This window comes from Macrotis lagotis, chromosome 1 (genome assembly GCF_037893015.1).
Source record: "Macrotis lagotis isolate mMagLag1 chromosome 1, bilby.v1.9.chrom.fasta, whole genome shotgun sequence".
Lineage (NCBI taxonomy): Eukaryota > Metazoa > Chordata > Mammalia > Peramelemorphia > Peramelidae > Macrotis > Macrotis lagotis.
In genome coordinates, this window is record NC_133658.1 from 153,258,860 (window position 1) to 153,277,619 (window position 18,760).

The following is an 18,760-nucleotide window of genomic DNA, read 5'->3' on the forward strand; positions in this document are numbered from 1 at the left end:
AGTACTGAATTCTAGGATTTTGTCTCATTACTGGTAAAATGTTGAGAAAAATGAATGGTACTTATCTAGATCCTAGAAGAAAGGATGAGTCTATTAAATGGAAGATACTGGAAGATTAAAAATAGGGAGAGTCAGGGACAGAGAAGTGACAGGGAGAAGATTCCAGAGATCATTATTGCTTTGCCTGAGAAATAGGTAACCATATAATTAGGAACAATGAGGAACAGCAGGAAGTCTGGAGAAGAAAAAAAGATATTTATTTCTACTAGAAAGTTTAAGGATATGAAAGGGTTGCACAGGATCAGAGGTTCTTAACCCTGATCAGGGGTACATTTTTAAAAAATTTCAATTATTACATTTTAATATAAGTGGTTTCCGGGAAGGGGTTCATAGGCCACCAAACTGACTACCAAGTGCACTGTGTCATACAAAAGGTTAAGAAACTGCAGATTGTTTCTAATGTGGTTCCCAACTTTACATCTTAGGAACAGGTAAACTGCAGAAGGATCCCAAAGAGGGAACACTACCTAACAACGCCTACCAGGAGCATGACTGAACTTTAGGAGAGTGGCATCTGTTGGGAACAACAGGGAGAGATGGCTGCATATTTGGACTGTCAGTATTGATGTATGGAAATCCCATACATCTTGACAAAAGGTTGCTTACTTAAAGGTGTTTGTTTTCTAAGTTTTCTATAATCAAGTTCATGTTTGCCTTCTCTCTCACTTCAATATTATATAATGTGTTTGCAAGTGGGATATGAATTGGTCTCAGTGTGCTGACTAGGGAGGGGATGCCACCATGTCTATATTTTTCCAAGTTTCCTATGTGAAAGTTTGGAGCCAAAAAGAGAGAAAATTTCCCCAAAGCGTACTAAGGCCCTTTGTGACATGAGAGTCTCTGACACTAGGATTATACCTGAAAATCATATTGACAACATAACAATTTCATCAGAAGAATGTATGGAATAGAAGTCATGAAACAGACCTGCTGCCAGGGAGCCAGAAGGCATTTCTGGAGAGCAATCAAAATCTAGTCCTCTCTGATCAACTGTTCTTGGCTAGGTTTTATTTTCTATTTTGAGCTGCAGAAACATAAGAAGGTTAGAAATGAGGAAAAAAAATTCATTATAAGAACCTAGAGAAACTGAGAGTCATAGCACAGTAATAAGGGGGCATGTTGACTAGAACAGAAACAATTTTCCTGACAAGATATTTCAGACATCAGAATATTTCCCTTGAGAAAGTAACAAGAAAGTCTTTCCTAGAGACCCTGAAAACAGGAACTAGCAAAGAGATTTTAGCATATTTTTAAAGGTTGGGAAAAATTCTCACAAGCTCTCCTCATCTCCTCATCTCTGCCTCCTGGTTTCCTTCAAGTCTTGGGTAAAATTCCATCTTCTGCAGGAAGTCTTTCCAAATTCCCTCTTCATTCCTGTGCATCACTCTATTGATTACTTCCAATTTATCCTGTATGAGCTTTTTTGTATATAGTTATTTATATATTGTTTTCTCCATTGGATTCTTCAGCTCCTTGATAGCAAAGATTGTCTTTTACCTTTCTTTCTAATTCCAGGACAGTGCCTGGAATATGGAAAGCACTTAATAAATGTTTATTTAATGACTAAATTTTGTAGGGAATGAAGTAGATACAATTAAATTCAACTGAATTCAACTAACATTTATTAAGTACTTACTTTGAATATGGAACTGTGGATTTAAAGACAAAAAAGAAAAAGGTCCCAGTTCCCAAAGAACTTCTTTAGGAGGATTCTACACATAAACAAAGGAATAAATGATCAGTTTAGGAAGGAGATAAATCCAACAACTAGGAAGATCCAAGTAGACAGTTTTTGAATTAAAAGCTGGAGTTTTGAGGGGGGCAACTAGACGGAGCAGTGGATACAGTACCGGCCCTGGAGTCTAAAAAGTGGGAGCAACTTTTACAGTGATTGTAGATTTTTTTACTTGCATTTCCCGTTTTTTCGTGCTTGTTTTTGCACTTATTGTTTTGCATTTGTTACCAGTATATTAGATTATGTTTTACCACGTTCTGCCCAGAAATGGCTCAGAAAAGATTTTTGTATGCTGCTGAATTCAAGTTAAAAGTAATCCAGTTTGTAAAAGTGAATGGAACTTGTGCTACTGAACATCAGTTTGGTCCTCCTCCAACTGAGACAACAATTCGAGACTGGCTGTGGGAAGAAGAAAATGTCCTGAAAACTCCAGCATAAGACCATGAGAGAGGCAAGTCAGCCAAATGGCCTGAGTTAGAGAGAGAATTGAAGAGTTGGATTGAAAAGCAGAGGGCTATTGGAATTCCCGTGTCCACAAAGTTGGTTCAGCAGGAGGCAAGAAGAATTGCTGATGAACAAGAAGTTACTGATTTCGAAGGATGAAACTGGTGCTTTGGGTTCATGAAATGGGATGGACTAAATATGCCTAAAAGATGCCTGAAAGCTATGAGCAGAAGGTCCTTGAATTTCCTGATGAATAAAACTTTAGTTCAATAACTTTAATGGTAATACATTTCTTTTCACATTTTGGGCCCCCAAATTAAGGTGCAGCTTATACATAGGGAAATATGATAATACTTACTTAGCTATGTGACCTTGGGCAAGTCACTTAACCCCATCACCATGAAAAAAACCAAACCACTGGAGGTGTGAATTAAACATTGGAAGAAACTAAGTAATTTAAAAAGTGATGGTGAAGAGAGAGTATAATCTAGACTGGGGGGGGGACTCCTCCCCCCAAGGGAGTTTTCCTGCCTAGTCTCAGTTTCCCCTGATTTGCATAATAGATCATAGGTGTTCGAGCTGAAAGAGAAGTTGGACATCATTCAATCCAAAGCCACTATTTTGCAAAAACAGCTCCAAAAAGTAGGAGAACACAAGTCCTCTGACTCCAAACCCAGTATTCGCATTATTGCATTATTCTCAGGAGAGCGAATGAGTCTACTACAGCCAAAGTTTAACAATGGATAGATGCTCCTTGATTATGTCCCAAGACAGGAAACTCCCACAGGAGAATTTTTCATGGATTTAGAAGTCAGAAAAAGTTATACACATCGAATTTTTAATAACATTCCTTCCATTTAAAACCATTTAACTAGTTATTAGGATGGATGTTTTATCCTTCTTTATTGAAGAAGACCATGCCATCAGTTCATCCAGAATGCTTTGTAAGAAAAGCTGGACCACAGTCTTTAGTCCTTTCTCTACTAAGTCCCTAGATCCATTGAATCTTGATCCTGTTTATATGAAAAGCATCAGAGATGCATTTGGGTGAAAAGGTGTTCCTTTTTTGTTTATAGAAATATTGATTTTGCAAAACAATAAAATGAAACACTCCTTCCCCTCCAGCACATACATCCATACAAGGTTTCCCCAAACTAAGATGTTACTTGAAATGTTTATAGATTTATAAGGTCACATGTCATTGATCAATCGAGTAACTGATCAATGGCCGGAGGATATGAACAGTTTTCAAATGAAGACATTAAAACTATATATAATTATATGAAAAAAATGTTCTAAATCATTATTGATTAGAGAAATGCAAATTTAAAAAATGAGGTAACATCTCACACCTATTAAATTGGCCAAGATGAGAAAAAGGGGAAATGATCAATGTTGGAGAGGTTGTGGGAGGATTAGGACATTGATGCATTGCTGCTGGAATTGTGAATAGATCCAATCTTTCTGGAGAGCAATATGGAACTGCCCAAAGAGCAATAAAACTGTTCATACCCTTTGACCCAGAAATACCAATTCTAGGTCTATATCCAGAAGAAATTATTTTAAAAAAGGAAAAGTCCTACATGTTCCAAAATATTCATAGCAGGTCTTTTTGTAGTGGCAAAGAATTGGAAATTGAGGGTTAGCCCATCAATTCGGGATTGGCTAAACAAGTTATGGTACATGAATACTATAGAATACTGTTGTTCTATAAGAAACCATAAATGGTCAGACTCTAGAGAAGCATGGAATGATTTACAGGATCTGATGCTGAGCAAAGGGAGTAGAACCAAGAGAATAAATGTATACATTAACAACAACATTGTGAGTTGAACAACCTTGATGGAAGCAGCTACTCTCAGTAATTCAGAGAACTAGGAAAACCTTATTAGGCCACCTATGGACTATGTTATCCCTATCCAGAGGAAGAAAAACAAAACAAAACCAACCCTTCAGAATCTGATAATTTATAAAAATTATCTCTTATGTATCTCTTTCCCTTAATCCTAATTCCTCATACCAAAAATAACTAATCTGTAAAGATGTTTGAAAATATGTATGTACAATGCTAATCTGATTGTTCACAGCTTGGGGGAGTGGGAAGGAAGTATGGATGAAAATTTTTTAATTTAAAAATATGCATGTAAAAAATTAAAAAAAAAATAAAAATTGTTCACACATAGAGAAATGTTTATAAAGCAGTCATTCAAAGGGGTGACTTGCTTTATTTCTAGTTGGCAGTCATTCTGGATGGTATTATCCTGGAGGACATAGCAGATAGAGCTCAGGGCCTGTAGCGAAGAAGCTCCAGGTTGTCAATTTGGTCTCAGATACTTCTATCTGTGTAACCTTGGGAAAAATCACTTAAGCACTGCTTGCCTTTGTTTCCTCAGCTGTAAAATAGAGATGACAACACTGAGGGTCCAGGGCTCTTGTGAGGATCCAAGGAGCTATCTGCATCAGTACTTGGGACACATTAGGTGCTCTATTCCCTTTTCCCTTTCAGTGTCTGAGTCAACTTCAAAGATTTTAAGTTGCAGAGAAGGTACCAAGCCATATTGGTGGAGGGATGTCTCAGTTAGGAGTTCTCTTCACTAATGACACCATAAGTCCAGGCCCCAACCCCACAGAAAGAAGGAGGCCTAAGGTACAATGGGAAGAGCACTGGCTCTAGGCTCAGAGCACCCACATTTTCCTCCTGCCTTTGCTCTTACCAGGGATTAAATTTATTTCCTCAGCTGTAAAAAGAGGAGGACTGGACCAGATGGGCTTGGAAGTCCCTCCACCTGCAGAATTATGACCTGTGACTCTGTGATAAGTATAAGACTCAATGAAGCGAGTAAAGAAGGCTGCGTTCAAGTCCTCCCTTTGACACATTCTGGCTGGGTGTTTCAGGGCTATCACTGAACTTCTCAGTGTCCTTTTCTAAGAATCTAAGTTCCTAAAGAAGCTGCTAAGTTGCATTGGGAGAGAGTTTTATTTCACTGGAATTCCTTATCCAAATGAAATCACAGTTTTTGATCAGAAGAAATACATATGTATATGTATGTATGTACACCATATTAGGGTTGTTATTTTTAAATTTATATGACTGGCATTTGGAACAATATTCAGTAGTATGAAGGGAATCACCAAAATTTGTGGTACAAAAGACATGGAGTATGTCCTGACAAAAAGGCAGCTAGGCAACACAGTGGATAGAATGCCAGTATTAGGGTCAAGAAGACTCATCTTCTTGAATTCAAATCTGAGACATACTAGCTGTGTGATCCTGGGCAAGTCACTTCACCTTATTTGCCTTAATTTACTCATCTGTGAAATAAAATGGAGAAGGAAATAGCAAACCAATCCAATCTCTTTGCTAAGAAAAATCCTCAAATTAGGTCATGAAGAGTCAGACATGAGTGAAACAAGTGAACAACAAATATATTTTCCAAAATATCAATAACCGTCCTATACTGGAGAGATGACAGAGGAATCAGTGGTACACTGAGTGCTTAAAAAAGGTTATCTCTTTTTCCTGTATTGAAAAAGGGAGTAAAAAGCACAAAAACAGAAACAGAAACCTATGATCTGATATAATATTCAATTTAATCCATTTAGACATACACTTATCAAGTACCTGCTAAGTTCAAGGCAATATGAAATATTAATAGTGATATGAAGATACAATCTTTGATCTCAAGGAGCTTATATTCTACTGTTGTTTATTGTTTGTTTACAGTTTTTTGTCTTTCATTCTCAAAGAAGACCATGACATAAGAGAGGATGCCATGATAAGCATGTGAATTAGATTTGAGTGAGGGGATGCTGTGCTGTCAACACTTTCTTCTCCAGAGCCATCTGGGTTCAGTGGCTATATATAAATCAGGATGACTGGAGATGTCCCTGGATGCAAGGCAGTCACGGTTAAGTGGCTTGTCCAAGTTCACACAGCTAGTATGAGTCAAGTGTCTGAGACTGGATTGAGAGCTGAATTCCTGACTCCAAGACCAGTGCTCTATCCACTAAGCAACCTAACTGTCCTATTGAGGGGAAAAGAGAAAGCATTTATTAAGAGCCTACTATGTTCTAGTAATGTGTTGAGCACTTTATAAGTATTATTTCATTTGAGCCTCATAACAAATCTATGAGGCAGGAGGATGCCACATGTGCACAAAAAATATAAAGTCAACACTAGTCAAAGTAATACAAAATAATTTCAAAAGAGAATACTAGTAACTGGGGGGATAGTAAATAGCATTTGTGTACTTGGTGGTATCTGAGATATACTTTGAAGGATGCTATGCATCATTTGAGATGGAGGTGAGTAGGGAGAGTATGCCAGATATGGTGCAAAGCCATAGATATAATAAGTGGAAAGTTGTGTACAAGAGCAACTAGTAGAACAGTTTGACTGGAATGGAGAGGGCATGAAGGCAAGAAATATCAAATAAGACTGAAAAAGCAGTTGGAAGCTAGAAAGTAAAGCACTATGAATATCAACCAATTGATTTTCTGTTTTATCCTGGACATAATATAGAGTCATCAGAGATGTGTGAATGGCTGGTGAAGGATCTGGTGCAAAATGGGATGTCACCATTACCTATTTCAGTGGGATTGGAAAGTATGACTTGTCAAAGTACTCTTAGTATAACAGTAAAAGAACTTAAAAATACAAGATGGAGGAATAGAAATTAGTTAGATCTTCAGCTTCTCTTCTAATGAAACATAAAAGACTGTATTGTTTCTCTAAATGCTTAAGACCTGAAGATAGAAAGGCAAAAACAAGAAAATCCTTGCTCTAAAGAAGCTCACATCTTCATGGGAGGTGATAACAAATATAGGAGGCTTCAGTTGCAAGTCAGATGAGCATTCTGTTGATTCATAGGGTTTTACCTTAGACCTGTAGTCCTTAGGGTACTTTGCCTTAACTAAGCAGATAGTAATCAACCTTCAATTAATCAATCAATAAACATTTATTAAGTTTCTAACATGTGCCAGGCATTGTGTATAAGCACTAGGAATGCAAAAATAGGAAAAATAACATACCTGCTTTCAAGGCATTTACAATCTAATGGATTGTTATTTCCACTGTTAAAATGCTATCTGCTGTTGAGGTTGAATCATTTGATGTTGCAGGGACTTTGGTGACAAGAACTTTCTTTTGTGGCTGCTGAAGAAGAAAAGGCTGCAGAACCTTTGTTCTGTAGGAGCCCTTGTCAGGTCATTGCCAGTCCTGGGGCTCTTCCACTATCTTAGGCTGCCTCCCAATGGGACTGAAGAGAAATGGCAGTTTGACAGTCTCTCCACCATAGCACTTTATTACTTCTGCCAGGATGACTTACCTGCCTTATTGGTGGCAGTGGTTCGGTGACTGGTGGGTGTGCAGGGCTGGGCTAGAAGCAGATCCAGTGGTTCTTGAGGAGGTGGGAGTGCTACTGTTCCCAGGATTCTAGGGCTTACTGACCTGTCAAATAGCCATAGTTCAGGACTGTTGGTCTTGGTGGAAGCAAAGCAGATCAATGCATTCTCCCCTCAGACTCTCAGAGCTTTGACCTCCTGTCCACCTCTCCCTTGGGAGGTGACTTCTCCACCCTTTACAGATTTTCTCCCCCCACCCCCCCAATTAGAATGGAAGCTCCTTGAAAGTATAGTGGGGGCTTTTTTTTTAATGTAAATCATTGGTACTTAGCACCAAAATTCCAGCAACTGGAATTGTATATTTAGGAGCCATCTGCATAGAAATAATAATAAAACCTGTTGGGGTTGATGGGATCACCAAGAGGAAAAAAAAGATTTGTTAATAATTTGCAGGATCTAAGAAGAAAGAAGAATTTTTCAGTCAGGGTTCTATTAGATTTATTAGAGCTAGAAGAGACTTTAGTAGTCATCTAGTCCAACCATTTTTTGGGTAAGGAAACAGACCCAAAGAATTGAATTCATTTACCTCAAGATCACACAGGTAGTAAACAAATTTTGAATTCAAGTCCTCTCACTCCAAATCAAGAACTCTTTCCATTGTTCCATGCTTCCTCTCAATGAGCCATGGAGAACAGAACTAGGGAATAAAGGCTTGCAAAGCATCTCCCTCTCCCCTGCAGTGGCACTTCTAGGGAGCAATCTTCTCTTTAGGTAGATGATCTTTTAAATTCCTTCTTCTCCTAATATTCCATGATTATATGATTCTGATTATATTTATTCATAGGGAAAAGACTATATCTTTCTGTGATGCATTTCACTTAAGAAATAATGAATTTTTGTTAATTTTTCTCCTCCTGGAAAGCATAAGTTACACTTTTGGGAAATCTTATAAAAGAACTTGGGAATGAGGGGAAAAAAGGATTTAATCTCTTATATATTCCATCTTTATTCTCAAAGAAGTCTTATTCCTTTACTGTATTAGCCCTGACCCAAGATAATACATCTTTGATACTTTTATACATCAGTAGCACATAAAACGGTTCTTTGAGATTCCATTTGGAATTTTGACAAGGAACTATTCAATTAATAATTGGCACCTACTTTTGGTGCTTTGTGAACTACAGGACCAGAAACATTTGTGCCTCTTTCATTTCTAGTTTTTTGAGACTTCACCAGTAGGGAGTTGGAAGAATTCAAGGTTTTCTGGACCTGAAAAGAGGTAGGTGGTTCTAATTATACAATGAAAGCAGATGGAAACTTGAATTTTTAAACTGAAAATTTCAGTGAATTTCCATGCTAAATTGATTTCTATCCCACAATAAAAAAATTTAAAAAGAAAAACAAAAGAAAACTAGGACTCATCTTCTGCACAATTGTGACCTCCTGGAGTCTCAAGACTGTCTTTAGACAGTCATCACATATTTGAAAAAGTCCTAGTTAAGCCATACTTTAGAATCTATAAGAACCTTTAGATTCATCCAAAAGGTTTAACAGCTCTAGTCAATCACTTTTAGTATCTTCCCTAGTGGAGACCTGGGAAATTTGGCTCTATAAGCATGAGATTTTCTCAGGATACCTTCTTCACTCAGGTTCATTCAATGGATAAGACAACTACACTTCTAAACTAACTAGCTTCATGTAAAACACAATCTTCAATCCATTATCTAGGTGTGAGCTTGGTTTAAGGGGTAGCTAGGAAGCATAGTGGATAGAGCCCTGAATTGGAATCAGGAAGACTCATCTTCATGAGTTCAAATCTGGTCTCAGATACTAGTTTTATGACCCTAGCCAAGTCATTTAAGCCTGTTTACCCTCAGTTCCTCACCTATAAAAGGAGTTGGAGAAAGGAAATCGAAAACCACAGCAGAATCTTCACTTAGAAAATCCAAAATAGGGTAAAAAAAGAGTGGAACCAGACTAGAAACAACTGAAAAACAACAATAATAGTGCTTGGTTCAAGGTTAATGAACCAAGGGAAGTATTAGATATTGTTCTTCTAGCAGCTAGATTCAATCCACAACTGATGTACATGAAATTGCTGATAATGTTCATAAATATCATTATTTACTCTTCATATTACCTAAAACATGTAGAAATGTATTTGTATTACAAAGACAACATCACTTTTTCTAGCTTCAAGTACCATCAATTTTTTTCTTCCTCTCTGAATTTTTTTCTTTGGATTTACATAAAACTTATTTAGTTTGTGTCCTTATACTTAACCTGAGACATATTAAAGTGTGAGACACAGAGGATGTTCTTGAAATTTCAAATGAAACCATGCAGAACTTGGTGAAACATGTTTCCATTGCTGGGCCAAGTAGGGAAACAGCTGCAAAATCCTGTCAATTCAACCAGCTCCTTATCTTTTCCATGGGTCTCCTCTCCAAGCACAGCACAATCACCCTAGGTAGGATCTTCATCAATATTTCACCTGGACTATTGCAACAGTCTCCTAATTAGTTTTCTTGTATCCACTCTCCACCTTTTCTAATTCATCCTCCATACAATCAAATAGATCTGATCATTTCATTCTCTTCTTTAAAAGCTTCACTGACTCCCTATTTATTGCCTTTTGGAAAAAATATAAACTCCTATTCTAGAATTTAAAACCCTTCACAATCTGCACTTTAGCTTTCCCTTTCATGTACTTTGTTCCCACTAAACTTGTCTATTTGCTGTCCCTCTTATATCTCCTGCTTTTGCAAAGACTGTCTTTCTGTCTGGAATGCTATGCCTTTTCCTGTGTCTTGGAATTCTTAGCTCCCTTCAAAGATCAATCAAATGCTATGTTCTTTTCCATTTCCTCTAGTTATTAGTATGCTTCCTCAACACAAAAATCATTTTGTATTAATTTTGCATCTTTCCTGTTTTTCCTTATGTAAAATAGATTGATTAAGGGAGTTTGGAATCAATATTAGGAGATTATCAACCTTATGAGATTTTGGACATTAGACATTGTTTAGAAATATATAGGGAACTGAGGTAGCTAGGTGGCACAGTAGATAGAGCACTGACCCTGGAGTCAGGAGGACCTGGGTTCAAATCTGATCTCAGACACATAATGATTACCTAGTTGTGTGACCTTGGTTAACCCCACTGCCTTGCACAAAGAACAAACAAAAAGAAATATATAGGGAACTCTCAATGACTGGCTAATTGAGCACCAGAGAGCAAAAAAAGCCATAGCAGCAATAGACATGCTTGCATAAAGCCTGAAAAAAGGAGTTCAAGGACACTGTTTCTGAACCCCAATCTCCTATAGAGAATGAAGATTTTGAATTTCTTAGCACAGAACTTGACTCAGTAGGCCCTTAATAAATGTTTGTTGATTGATTGATGATTTCAAGATCAAAAGAATTAGAGCTTGAAAGGATGCTAACATTGTCAACCTTGGAACAGTGCCTAAAGCAAGGAAAAAAATATGAATCTATTTACAAAGTAGAACACAAATCAGGAGAGGTACATAAAAATCATCTAGGAAATTCCCCTTCAAAGTGAAAGAGGGCAAGTATGACTGTTTAGACTAACTGGGAGCTTAAATTTCTAAAGATGTTCAATTATAAATGAATCTAGAAAAGAAAGTTTCAATAAGAGGGTGGTCAACATTATCAAAGGCTGCTGAGAGGGCAAGAAGAATACAGACTGAAAAATGGCATTTGGCTTTGGCAACTAAGAAATTAATGGTTATCAATGGATAGAGCTTGGTAAAATGATGAGGTCATGGATTATAAAGAGTTAAGAAGTAAGAGAAAAGAAAGGAAAGGTACCTATTGTAGCCATACTTTTCAAGCAGTTTAGCAACAAAAAGAAGGAAAAAATATAAATAATAGTAAAGATGGAAGAATAAGTGAAGTGTTTTTGAGGACAGAAAAGATAAGGGCATATCTGAAGATGGGAGACAGGGAGAAATTGAAGAGTGGGCATGATAGAAGGGGCAGTTTGTTGGAGGAAACTAGATGAAATAGGATCACTTGTATAGGTAGAGGCATCAGCCTTTGTAAGGAGTAAAGTCACCTTTTTCTGTAAGATAGTAATGAAAGAGGAAAAAATGGCAGTATCTAAGTGACATGAAATAAGGAAGAGAGAAAAGGGAGCTCACAGTGAATGGCCTCAATTTTTTCTGTAAAATATGAGTCAGGACAGCTAGGAGCCACAGTGGATAGATAGAGCACTGGTCCTGGAGTCAGGAGGACCCGAGTTAAATCTAACCTCAGACACTTGATACCTTCTAATGTGTGACCTTGGGCAAGTCACAATCTTACTGTCCCACCAAAAAAACCCATATGAAGGTTCTTTCAGCTTTATCATGATTCTATACTTTTCCTCACGCTACCCATCCAAATAGTTGTCATACTTTGCTGTTTCTATCTCTAAAACAACTTTCACATTAAACCTCTTCCCTTTATTCACACTGCTGTTGCTTTAGATCAAGCCCTAATTATCTCTCACATAAAATAGTTTGATGACTTCCAAATTGTTCTCCCTGCCTTACATATCTTCTCACTCTAGCCCTCCTCTACAATAGTTGGGGAAAAGAAGAAAGATCAAGAACAAACAGTAATATATCCAAAGAGTATTGATGGAAATAGGAAGGCCTAAGAACGTGTGTGTATGTGTGTATAGGGGTATGTGTTAAAGTGAGGGCACTCTGGTGGTCAACTAGAAGCAGTGGATAAGATAAAGATCAGGTTTTGGAGACAAAGGCAGTTTTTGGAATGATAATGATCATGATGATCATGAGGATAAGGATGATGATGATGGAGGTGGTGATAGTGGTGGTGATGATGATGATAACTTCTAAGGGACATGGCTGACTTAACTGGCCATAAGACTTTCTCTTCCTTGCTATTCTTTCTTATCTTTAGTCTTTATACTCCTTCTTGACTCTTTCCCCTTATACCTCAAATAGCACTACCTCTAACCGGGTCATGAAAAAATAATAATAAAAATAGTAATAGCTACCATTTATATAGCACTTTAAAGTTTACAAAGCTCTTTATGTAGCTCATTTTAGTTGATTCTCAGAATTTCCTTGTGAGGTGGTTGCTAATATCCTCATTTTATAGCTGAGGACACAAACTGAAGGAGATTAAATGACTTACCCAGGGCCACATACAGATGATGTCAGAATCAAGATATGACTCCAATTCAGCTTTAAGTCTAGCTCTCTTAGCTGCCAATATATAAGAATTTTGTAATAATGTGAACCTAATAATGTTATCTGCATATAAAAATAATATGACTGAGGTTGAATAATGAGGAATTGCTTCAAGGGAATGGATATCCCCAAATGGGACAATGTTTCTCTCTCTCTCTCTCTCTCTGAAATAGAGGAGTGAAGAAAGAAAATTAACATTTTAAAAACTTTTTAGAAAGAAAATGATACATGATAGAATTTAACGTTTGTAGGTATTAAAATGCATAATAATTCCTTTCTGTAAGAAAAAGATCTATGTCCAGGATGGTTTGATTTTCACTGACCTGAAGGTATTAAGGACAGGCTGGAGTAGATGATCTTTCTGAGACCCTTCTAGATCCATGATTCCCTCTAGAATCAGTTTAGAGTTTTGAAAGGGATTCTTTGAGGATGCCATCTAAAGGTTTCTTAATATTGAATGAATCCCTTCTATGGAAAGATGCTGACTGGTCTAGAATGTTGATAGTCCGGGAGTAGTAGATAGAAGTTTTAAGGACTAGTTCAAAATGAAAATAATGCTAAAAAGAAAACTGACAATGGTGTGGAAAAGAGAGGAGGAATATAGTAGAGTGGATTTTAGCTCTGCAATTAGAGAAGATATGCCCACAAGCCCCTTTGGGTAGCCTGCCTGGCTTTGTGAAAGAGGACAGAACATACAAGTTATATAAGTATAGTACTTTGCAAACCTTGAAGTGCTATATAATATTAGCTATTATTATTTTTATGATTGATGTAGTCTGGCTACTGAAAAAGTTTGAGGACTACTTTTCCTGAAAAGTATTGAACATAGTACTTTTTTTTTCACTTTATTAAGAGAAGCAATTCCAAAGGTAAAGTAAGTGGGAAATAATTAGATAATATGGGAGAGAGAATGACTCTGTTCTATTTTAGGCTAATACTCTACTCAATTTTACACATGGACTCGATCTTTTCTCCTTATTCATTAACTGTCTTTCTTCTACCACTATGGTTGTCAATTTAACAATTCAATTAACACTGATTAGACTCCTACTGAGAGGCAGTTTGGGAGAACAGGTAGAGAACCAATTTCAGAGTCAAGAACATCTGGGTTCAAATTTTTCCTCTGAAGCATCCCATTTAACCTTTTGATAACCCAGGCAATTGCCTAAGACTGTATTTTGCAGAAGATGATGTCTGTCTTACAATATAACTTAAACATCTCATATACAGCTCCCTTCTTCGATAAAAACATGTATATATGTATGTGTGTGTGTGTGTGTGTGTGTGTGTGTGTGTGTGTGTATGTCTGTATGCATATATTTTAATACTCATCCTTCTAATCTAGTGTTGATCTGAAACAACTCAGACCAAATGAGTCAGTAAAGTGAGACATTTATTCAGAGTTGAGGAAATGCAATCTGAGAAAACATTCAGACAGGAATACCCAGAAAGAAAGAGGAGGAGAGTATTTATATAGGGCATAGCAGTGGGAATAACTCTGCCCAGGAGCAATAGCAGTTAAAAACTGCTGGGGAATGGGAAAGGTCTTCTTGGGGTAATTAGAAATAAAGTAAAGATCCAGTGTTTTCCAGGGGTTGACACTAGGTATGAGCACCTAACATTTGCCTTTGGACTGCAGGTCTCCTGGGCCTGGAATGCAGCCTCCAAATGATAAAGTAAGACTTCTCCTTTAAGATGCATCTTTGGAACCATTTTCTGCAAGAAGCCTTTTCAGATGCAACTACTAGTGCTCTCCTTCCCAAATAACCTGTATTCAACAACTGATGTGTAAGTAAATATAATTGTATTTTGCATAGTTGTATATTTTTGTTTATTAATTTTATATTTGTTTTATATAATTGGCATAGTGCCTGGCACACAGTAGGTACTTAAATATTGGATATATTTATCTCCTTCATTAGAATATTAGTTCCTAGTGTGTAACTGTACTTTGTATTTGTGTCCTTAAGCATCTAGTATAGTAAACCTTAATAGTTGCTGATTGATTGAACTGGGCAGCTGAAACTGTCTGCTAATTTCCTGCCTCTCCCATTTATCTTACATCCAGTAAGAGGGGAGAGGGGGAAAGTCATTTTTTAAAACATTTTTTTTGTCCAATTAAGTGTGAAAATTTTTTTAACATTCATTTTTTTTTAAATTTTGAGTTCCAAATTCTTTTCTTCCTTCCTTTCCCTCTCCTCTCACTGAGAAGGCAAGGAATTTGATATAGGTTATACATGTGAAGTCATGCAAAACATATTTCCATATTATTTATGCTGTTAAAGAAAACAATAAAAAAAGATTAAAAAATGTAAACTTAGATCTGCATTCAGATTCTATCAGTTCTTTCTCTGAAAGTGAATAGCATTTTTCATCATGATTCCTTTGGAATTATTTTAGATCACTGTATTGCTAAGAATATTGCTGTTACTGTGTACAGTGTTCTCCTGGTTTTGCTCACTTTACTTTGTATCAATTCATTAAGTTTTTCCTGGTTTTTCTAAAAGCATCCTGCTCATCATTTCTTACAACTTGATAGCATTCCATTAAAATCATATGTTACAACTTTTTCGACCTTCCCCAAATGATGGACACCCTCATAATTTCCAATTCTTTGCTACCACAAAAAGAGCTTCTATAAATATGCTTGCATTTATAGTTCCTCCACCCAGCCTCCCTGTCCCCTTATTTTTTAAAAAAATTTTTTAAAATTTGTTTAAGGTAATGGGGTTAAGTGACTTTCCCAAGGGTGGAGGTTGGATTTGAACTCAGGTCCTTCTGACTCCAGGGCCGGTGCTCTATCCACTGTGTCACCTAGCTGCCTCCCCCTTTTTAAATTCTCTTTGGGATACAGATCTATCAGGGTATTGCTGGATTAAAGGATATGTTCAGTTTTATTGTCCTTTGGACATAGTTCTACATTGCTCTCCAGAATGGTTGGATCACTTCACAACTCTACCAACAGTGCATCAGTGTCCCTGTTTTTCTACATCCCCTCCAACATTGATCATTTTCCTTTTCTGACCGACTAGCTAATCTGATAGGTTTGAAGAAGTACTTCACAGTTGTTTTGATTTGCATTTCTCTAATCAATAGTGATTTAGAACATTTTTTCATATGACTATAGATTTGATTTCTTTGCAAACTGCCTATTCATATCCTTTGATCATTTAACAATTGAGAATTATAAATTCTTATAAGGTTTTAGAAAGTCATATATTTCACTTGGTTCTTCATATATTTGAGAAATGAAGCTTTTAACTAAGAAATTTTCTGAAAAGTCATTTTTCTTGAACAAAAAGAGTTCTACACAAATGAGTGCTTAATAAATGACTTATTGTTTATTATCAGTAACAATATCTGATATTTATGAATCCCTCTAAGGTTTGCAAAGAGTTTTTCTATATCATGATTTTCATTTGGTCAGAAATTCTCAGGGATTCCTCTATCTACCACTTCAAACCTAACTTCATAGGATTATCAAGTCACAGAATCTCAGAGTCAGACCTCAGAGGCCACTTTGTTGAGCCCATACTTTAACAAGAACACAAGCTATAACATTTGAAAAATTGCCATCCAACCTTTGCTCTGAAGACCTATAGCAGAAGGGATCCACTATCTCCTGAGTAGACTGTTCTATTTTTGGAGAGCTATAATTATTACGAAGTTTTCCCCATATTATATTATATAAGACCTAAAATTTCCTCTCAACAACTTTCTTGGGCTTAATGTTTGTGGTTCTTCTCTCTAGCATTATACAAAACAATTTCCAAACAACAACTAATAACTCTCTATGAGGACAAGTTCAAGTTCATCCTGAACTCCACAGACTCTGGAGGAGAGACTGAGGATGAGGACTTTGTGCAGCCCTGCCTATTTAAATCCAATTTATGCATAAATCAAGCTGCTATATCTTGGGAAGTGCCTGAGAGAAGGAATGAACCAAGTTTTTAGGAGAATGTTTTGTATTAACTTTCTTTAGTATGTTATTTGAGTAGTAGCTCCCTTCTGTGGGAACAGTAAGCTTAAACTTACTGCTTTGTTTCTGCTATATTTTTGTACATATTACACCCTCCTGCATAATATAAGTGAGGCACACATGTAAGAGGCCTCAATAAATGAGTGCTGCCTCAGACAAAATTAATTTAGAAAGGCCAAGGTCACCCACTGCATCCTGGACCATCACTAGTCTTCTTGACTTTTGTCTTGTCATTGAATTCAGATGACTCTGGAAGAGAATGAAGCTGATAACGTTGCTTAGCTCTGCCACAATTAAACCCAATTCACCAGCAAATCAAGACATTACCATTGTGATTCCATTGGTCTTTTTTTGAGAACAAAGGATGAACAATAATACCTCCTGATTTATGACTGCTTTGAACTAGTTTAGAATTTATTTAACCATCTTGTCTTCAAGAAAGGCATGAGAGTCTTTTTCAAATATCCCTGATCGCATTGCCTTATCCAGCTATTATCTTTTCTCCTCTAGAAATAGATTATGCTGGCTTCCTCCACTTTATCATCACTTCTTCATTTCTTAACTCTCTGCAATCTGGCTTCTAGATTAGCTGCTCTATTGAAACTTCCCTCTCTAATTTTTCCTTTGGGCAACTATTTGCCATATACTTTTCCCCAGTCCTCATTCAGCTTCCTCATCCTTTTCATAGCATCTGATAGCTTCCTACCCTTTCCTACTTTGGTTTCTGAGACATTATTTTATCCTGAATCTCTTATTTCTTCAAAAACTGTTTGGTTTCCATTGAAACTTCTTCTTCCTCCCATCCCTAAGTTTATCTTTAGCTTTCTTCTCTAGACATTCTCTCCCTAAATAATCTTTTCCAGTTTCATAATTTCAATTACCACTTTTATATAGATGAATCACAATCTCTGACCCTCAATCTCTTCCATCAACTTGTATCAAATTTTAAACAGATGTTGGACATTTGTATCTGAATATTCCCCATTTATGCCCCAAACTCAATATATACCTGAGACTAAATTCATTTCCCCTTCTATACCCTACCAAAAAACCCCTAGCTTTCCCATTTCTGTTGATTGTACCACCAATACACAATAAATAATAATTATTTTATTGATTTATATATGCATATACATCATGTATATGAGCTTATAACCTCACCATTACCCTTAATTCTCTTACTTTGATTCTCCTCCATGGAATAAATTGCCAAGTCTGATTCATTTGAACTCGATATTATCTCTTCCATCTGTACCTTTCTTTTCAGCTGCACTGCTATCATCATAATTTAGGCCTGAACTCTTGACCTTGCCTATGGCTTTGCCTTGAGAGATATTGTAGATTAATGATTCTAGGGCAGGCCTTATTATAATCAAGATGTGAATTTAAATTAGTCATATCATCTCAATGCCTCCAAAGCTTCTAAGACTGTAAGTTAATGTAGAGAGAATTTCCTTTTTGGACTAGAGTTTCCTAAACAGATAAAAACACAGGTCTGGACCCCTCCCCCCCAAAATTCCATTTTTCTCATTCTTGTTTCTGCTATATTTTTGTACATATGACACCCTCCTGCAGGAACTGTCTTTTTCATTTTTCATGGTCCATTGTACTTAACTTAGTATTAATTAATCAACATTTACCAAAAGTCTTCTATTCACCTTAGTGCTAAGTGCTGGGGGGGATACAAAAAAAGGCAAAATATAATCCTGGACTTCAAGCAGCTCAGAATCTAAAGAATTGTGAGACACTAATAGATGCTTTATAAAATCCTTCGGGGGCGGGGGTAGGTGGCAGAGTAGATAGAGCACTGGTCCTGGAATAAGGAGGACCTGAGTCCAACTCTAGCCTTGATAATTACCTAGCTGTGTGACCTTGGGCAAGTCACTTAACCCCATTGTCTCGAAAAAAGAAACAAATATTTCTTGGTCTGAATTGAATATGCATCTTTTAGAATTTGTCTTATCTATTTGTTCTGATA

General features: G+C 36.7%; 1 long non-coding RNA gene across 5 annotated transcripts in view; it reads right to left on the reverse strand.

Moving 5' to 3' along the window:
• LOC141504269 (uncharacterized) overlaps positions 1-18,760 on the reverse strand; it is a 210,631-nt gene that overhangs the window by 190,600 nt on the left and 1,271 nt on the right. For 4 of the 5 annotated variants that reach the window (XR_012473262.1, XR_012473260.1, XR_012473259.1 and 1 more), the window contains exons 2-3: positions 7,567-7,688; positions 988-1,084 (exon numbers count right to left, since the gene is read on the reverse strand). This is a non-coding gene — a long non-coding RNA (uncharacterized LOC141504269). The remainder of the gene's footprint in view (positions 1-987; positions 1,085-7,566; positions 7,689-18,760) is intronic. The other variant, XR_012473261.1, reaches the window with a different exon arrangement.